This window comes from Pinus tabuliformis, chromosome 1_2, assembly GCF_031772625.1.
Source record: "Pinus tabuliformis cultivar Carrire ecotype Pingquan chromosome 1_2, CPIR1, whole genome shotgun sequence".
Taxonomy (NCBI): Eukaryota; Viridiplantae; Streptophyta; class Pinopsida; order Pinales; family Pinaceae; genus Pinus; species Pinus tabuliformis.
The window spans coordinates 929193973-929201239 of record NC_142298.1 but is presented as its reverse complement, the minus strand read 5'-3'; positions in this window follow the sequence as shown (position 1 = coordinate 929201239).

Below are 7267 nucleotides of genomic sequence, written 5' to 3'. Positions count from 1 at the left end.
AACATTCCGAGCAGGGCACCCAAGGCTGAAAGCATACAGAGATGAGGTATGGAGATCAAAGATTCTTTTGATAGATTTTGTATCTCATATATTCCTAGTGTAGAAAATCAGCTTGTTGATTCCCTTACCGTATCTGCTAGCATGTTCATCCCTCCCATGCCCCCAAGATTGGCTTATGAAGTCCAGATAAAATATAGACCATCTTTGCTTGATAATGTCCAGCATTGGAAAGTCTTTGAGGATGATGATGAAGTAAATAGGTTTCTGCAAATCATTGATGAATTCTCTGAAATGCAAATTGATCAAGAGAATGAAACCTTGGTGGAAAGTACGCAACCCCAGCTAAGGAACAAAATCGGCCAAGACAACATTGTACAACTACCTAGCAATCATATCCCTAAAGGGCTAGTGCCTCTAGAGAAGCTGTTTGACTAGAATGATGTGCCTCATAAGATTTCCCAAAAAGAAGATCAGTCTGCAATCCATAGGCATAACATAGGGAGTCCAGATCATCCAAAGTATATAAATTTGTCCACCCATTTGTCTGTTGCCCAAAGTTATGAGTACTGTACCTTAATGAAGCAATTTGCTGATGTCTTTTCCTGGGAATATAGTGACCTTAAAACTTATGACAAAAAGATCATCCAGCATAAGATCCCATTGGAGAAAGACACCATCCCTTTCAAGCAGTAGCTAAGGTCCATAAATCCTTTGCTTCTCCCTCTAATTGAAAAACAAATCAAGAAGTTGTTGGCTGCCAAAATCGTAATCCCTCTAAGATATTCAAAGTGGGTAGCCAACTTGGTAGTAGTGAGGAAGAAAAGTGGAGAAATCAGGCTGTGTGTTGATTTCAGGAACCTGAACAAATACTCTAAGAAAGACAATTATCCTCTGCCCAAGATGGAGCATTTGCTGCAGAAATTCTCAAGAGCCAAAATCATGTCTTTCCTGGATGGATTTTCGGGGTATAACCAAGTTGTTGTACATCTAGATGATCAAGAAAATACTACTTTCACCACTCCTTGGGGCACTTTTATGTATTCCAAGATGCCCTTTGGCTGATGAATGCTGGGGACACCTCTCAGAGAGCCATGGATATAGTGTTTGTAGGAGAGAAGGATAAATGTGTCCTTGTCTACCTAGATGATATAATAGTATACTCCAACAGTCATCAAGATCATTTGCAGCATTTGAAGAAGGTGTTCCTGAAGTGTAGAAGGTTTGGGATATCAATGAATCCTAAGAAGTCACAGTTCGCTTTAGAGGAGGGCAAGCTGCTAGGACACATTGTTTCTACTGCGGGTGTTAAGATTGACCCAGAGAGAGTGAAATCGATACAGACATTGTCTATCCCAAGATCAAAAAAGGACATCCAATCCTTTATGGGCAAAATAAATTTCGTAAGGAGGTTCATCCCTAATTTTTCAGAACTAGTAAAGCACATCACCTCCATGCTAAAAAAGGGGTCAGAGATCAAATGGACTGATACAACAAGAAGATCTTTTGAAGCCATCAAAAGAGCTATTATGGAAGCTCCAACTTTGATCAACCCAGACTATAGCAAGGAGTTCATATCTTCTCCTTTGCCTCAAGTGACACCCCTACAACAGTTTTATTACAGAAAGACGATGAGGGTTCAGAACGTCCAGTGGCATTCTTCAACAAAACCTTAAGGGATGCTGAACTGAGGTATGATATCATCGAAAAATAGGCATATGCTCTAATCAAATCCTTAAAAGCTTTTATAATATACATTCTACACTCCAAGGTGATTGCATATGTGCCCTCTACTTCAGCAAAAGATGTCCTAATGCAGCCAGATGTTGATGGAAGAAGGGCTAAATGGATTGCAAAGCTTATTGAATTCAACATAGAATTAAAGCCCACCAAGCTTGTCAGAGGTGAGGGCCTTGCCAAGCTGATGGCTGAAGAGAATTGCAAGATGCTAGATATGAATTGGATAAGTACAAATTAAGGGGATGGATAGATAGAAGAACCAACAACAGGACATGACCATAGCTCAATTTTTTCTAAAGCTAGAAGTTCCTCTAGACCTTAGTTCAAGCCAAGCCAGAACTATTAAGCTTAGAGCAGCCAAGTTTTGTATCCATGAAGACTTGCTGTATTGGAGGGATCCCTCTGGAATCCTTTTAAGATGTCTAGACAAAGAACAATTTGTAGAGGTCATGTATCAATTTCATTCCAGAACCTGTGGAGGACATCACTATTGGAAAACCACAGCCCACAAGATCCTCAGAGCTGGGTATTATTGGCCCACTCTATTTTCTGATGTCTTTTCATTTGTAAAATCTTGTGACAGGTGCCAGGGATTTGAAGGAAAACAGCAGTTGAAATCCTTACCCTTGAAGCCAATATATGCCAGTGGTCCTTTCCAACGATGGGGCTTGGATTTCATAGGAGAAATTAATCCACATTCCAATGGCCAGCACAGATGGATTTTAGTAGCCACTGACTACTTCAATAAATGGATTGAGGCCATCCCTACTAGAAAATTTGATCACTAGGTGGTCATGAAGTTCTTGACAGAGAATATTTTCACTAGGTTTGGCTGCCCACACAAATTAGTTACAGAGAATGCAGCGGTTTTCAGAGCAAAAGAGTTGGTAGACATGTGTGACTCAATGGGAATTAAGCTAGTGCATTCCACCTTATATTACCCCTAAGGTAATGATCTAGCAGAATCATCCAATAAGAGCTTGATAAGGATAATTAAAAAGCCGCTAGAAGACAACAAAAGGAACTGGGATTCCAAACTGAAATTTGCATTATGGGCTGATAGGGTAACCACAAAGAAATCCATAGGGAATTCTCCGTTCAAGCTGGTGTATGGCACTGAGGTTGTATTCCCAATCTAGTTAACCCTCCCCGTGGAAAAATTCTTGTGGGAAGAACAGAATGAGGAAAATGACATGGCAAAGAGGATTGGTGACTTGGCTGAAGTACATTAGATTAGGAATCAACTGATTGAAAAGTCTACAGCACATCAAAAGAGAATCAAGGAAGCCTTTGGCATAAAGGCAAAGATGGACCATTTTCAAGTTGGAGACTTAGTGCTCAAATGCGATGCACTGAAGGGATAGAAAGGTAATCATGGGAAGTTTGATGCTCTGTGGACCGGACCTTTTGTCATTGATCAGATCCAGGGGAACGACACTTACATGCTGCAAAGTATGAAAGGAGAAACAGTTTTTGATGGCCTAGTAAATGAGCGGTTTTTGAAAATTTATATTGTTTAAGGCCTTTAGGCCTCAAAATTGTAAATATGTTCTTTTTACAAGTTTTAGTGTAGGCTTAATTAGACTCCATGCCCAATGGAACACTAGGAGATATTGTTGATCTTGTTTTTGTGTGAAAGCCAGTGGTCTACAGTTCTTGAAACCTCACAGGGAGGATTTCATCCCCAGAAGGAGCCAGTGTTAGCTCTGTTGTGCAACGCTGATTTTCTACAGTCAGAAAGTATCATGGTCTGATTGGTTATGCTCAAAGAGAAGCTCACATTGGTCACTTTCTCCTTTTTCCTCCACCTCGCTTATTCTCCTCTATCCCCGTTTCCCTATTTGCCTCCTAAAACCCTGCAAAATAGCCCCTTTTTTACTTTAGCCCCGAGCGCAAAACCCCAAACCTACCATAAGACCCTACCATACGTCTACACGCTTTCATAACTCATCATGCCTAATCCCCACCATTAATCACCTTGCCGATCTAATGACCCACATCACACCTGATAAAGTAACTCGTTCGACCCTTCCCCACCATCAAGTGCATCTCCGCCCAATCTGACGGTCTTCGCTTTTATCGCACCAGCAACTTAACCGAATGATAGCGTGTGATGAGAGTGGTTTTTCTCTCTCATTCGCCGCTACGTGTCGATCACTGAGTGGAATCGCATGACCCGAGGCATTTACCGCTTTACGCCTGAAAGAGGTGTGATAAAAACCATTACCACCTGACCAGTCTGCCCTACCTGATAACAACCACGCAACTTCGCTTCCCGATGACCGTCTAATCTGTCCGTTGAATATCTAATGGCCCTAACTCACCCCACTCTCACCTCGACCAATAGCCTCTGCCGAGCCATCTCTGTCGTCGATTTCCTCAATCCGACAGCCATTCTTCCCGTTCACCCAAATCATCCACCTTCCCATGCATTCCACGTCCTCTGACCATTCGGTTTCCTGAAGAAGGAGATGACCAACTATGCCATTATCAGTCACTGTCAGACCCCCAACTACCATATTCAATAGAAATAATAGCCAGGGGAGAAAAGGACAAGCACAACTCTGTAACTAAAAATCAGTCATGGACTCCACTGGTACAAGCATTCCAACAACCAAAAAGGACAGCACAAAACCTGAACAGATCGGATTCTTCCACTGAAGCAAGAAAATTCTTTCAGAGACTCCATCAGGTAGTTAAATGCAGTTGGTGATCAATTATGACCCCTTCATACCTAGATGGCCAAGTGCCATAATATTGTAAATCTATAAATACTCAGAAACCAAATGTAATCAATGTTGGCATTTGATGTAAGGTTCAACTTCTAGAGACTATAGATATTTTGTCACTTGCAGCATCTTATCTTCATTTTCAACTAATACAAGCTTCTTTTGTTGTTAATTGCTCACTTTCCATTTTCCTTTGTTCCAAGCTTGTGCCTAATATGTTGTGTTCTTGATCTTTTGATGTTTAACCCTAGATAACTGTCATCTTATCTTTGTGTTAGATTGTTGAATCTATCACTAAATAGGTTACTCAGGTTATTTCTATCTGATGCAAGAGAGCTATCATCCTCTCTTTGCATTAGTATATTAGATTTACAGGTTTCATTACTAGTTGTAGCCAGCCATCACATGGTCTTGTGCATCTTCTGGTGTGGTTAGTATTCTCCATATTCACCTAATATCTAAAACTGTGAGCATTGGTAGTCCAAAGCCTTGTAGTTTGAGGGTGTCCACGCATGTTTAGAGTGAAACAAAGTAGAAGTGGTTATCTGGCTTGAACTAAACCATCATTCCTTCCATTAAACCTGCAACAATAATTGAAGTTATATGTTACCAGGCATCTCTGAGCTACAACCATAGGAGAGTTTCTTGGAATCCTAACAACACCCTTGCTACCAGCAGGGACATCTTACTTGCCTCTATTTGAAACTATGGTCAAGGCATTACCGTACGACCCACTAGCAACTATTGGGTCTCCTACACCAAATGGTCTGAGGTCTAATTGCGACTTCTTACCAGGGAGATCCCCTGACATGTTGGCGGATCCAGCATTGTCAACATTTCTGGTGCTAGAAGGAGGGCCAAAGGACAAGTTGAGTCCTCATCATCTGTTTTGAGTCTTCGCACATCTATCATGGAGTTCGTTATAGTTCACCCTCTGAAATGTTTGTCCAATGGACATATCTTTCACATCGAGAAGAAGTTCTGGGATCACTTGTCACAAATCACATATGATGGTGAAGGCAAAGTGGCCTAGCCTAAGCACTTAGATGACTTCCATGAGCTCATGGAGGGCATGGAAGATTTCAATGAAACAGAAGTTTGTTCATTGCTCGCACACACACTTCCCGACCACCCATCACAATGGTGTGGCACACTACCTCATAACTATGTGCACTCATTCAAGCAGTTCAGAGATCTAATCGAATCTATTTTCCACAATTTTGATCCTAAAGTACTTGATAAAAAATTGTTAAAACAACAGAATGCCCCGCACAAATCACCTATGGAGTTTTTGAAGCACTTTCGTCTATTCATGTTTGAAGCAATGAAAATTCAGATGAAATTTCATTATCTCATGGACAGATTTGAATATTTCCTTATCTAGTCTATCAATCCCAAGAAGAAGTTCAAGCTCAAATGCCACTCAACATACTTCAGTGATGGAGCTACACAATCATAGACGGACACGGTCGCTGTCACAAGTGACTGTTTGTCGTCCCCTCATCAAACAGCTCCACCATCACAAAGTGATGTGGGAGAGCATGAACACACACCTGTTCAACCATCACATCCTCCCGACATCACTTCTTCCGCTTTTCGCACAAGCTTGGTTGGGAATCCCATGGGTTATCACATGTACTTCATTCCTTAGCCTCCATCCTTGTATTCTGATCATCCTCTGGATTGCACTGTCTTGTGTTCTACCTTTCTGGACTCTACACCTATTTTGAATGAGGATCAATCTATCGATGATTTTGGTGTTTCACAACCAACATGCGCTGTCATTCATGAAGAGTATGACTGGGATCTTGAACATCCATAGACAGTAGAGAACCATCCCCATTTGTTCGTACCTCCTCCATTTTTTCCTCACCTCCTTGGTGATCTTACCATCCCGTATTTTTCATGTGTATCTCCATCCACGGACGCACCCATTGTTGATCATTCGTAGGGCACACTAGACATCATTCCATCATTTGAAAATGGAGAGGACCAATCATTCTTTCAACACCCACATGATTTTTCATCTATCTTTTCTGGAAACGCAAAGGATGAACATTCTTGCTTCTCATCTACCCCTCTATGTGATTCATCAAATCATGAGGATGCCGACCAACATATTGAGTTTTCTGATCTTGGTTGTCATGATCTCTTTACCTCATCATTTGATCATGATGTTGATTCACTCATTGTTAATACATCTAAGACATTTTTCTACAATGATCCACCTGTCAACGAAGTTGAAACCCCGCAGACTTTCGAGGCACTTCAGCCTGAGCTGATGGTTATGTCAGGCCCGCGTTGTCTTGAGGTTGGTTTCACTTCTCATCAGGAAATTGTTCAAACATGCAAGGCTCCTCATCGCTCATTTGTATACATTGAAGATCAATCTAACACTCATATTTCACTTCCCCCACTCAAACTACATGATCCCATTGCTCATGCATTGGAGGAATCTTACTCAACAAGCACACTTCGCAACATAAGTGGTTTACCTTCCTCGCGTGTGCTTGCATGTCATTGTCAAGAGTGTCTGTGTGTTCAACATCTACATGTAGTGTCACACATCATCATGGTATGTCCATAGACTGCATATCATGCACTTTCACCCATTTTTGTTCTATGGAAACTTGTAAGCTTGGAGTGTTCCTGTCTTCATTGTTGTATCTTTCACATCTGTTGGTTCACACAGTTGTGTTGTTTGCGAACCATGCCTCCTCCAACCTGGTTCAACCAATGTGTCAGCGGCTGCATTGGAAGTATCACTTCACATGGGATGACCCATGCACTGTTACCTTAGG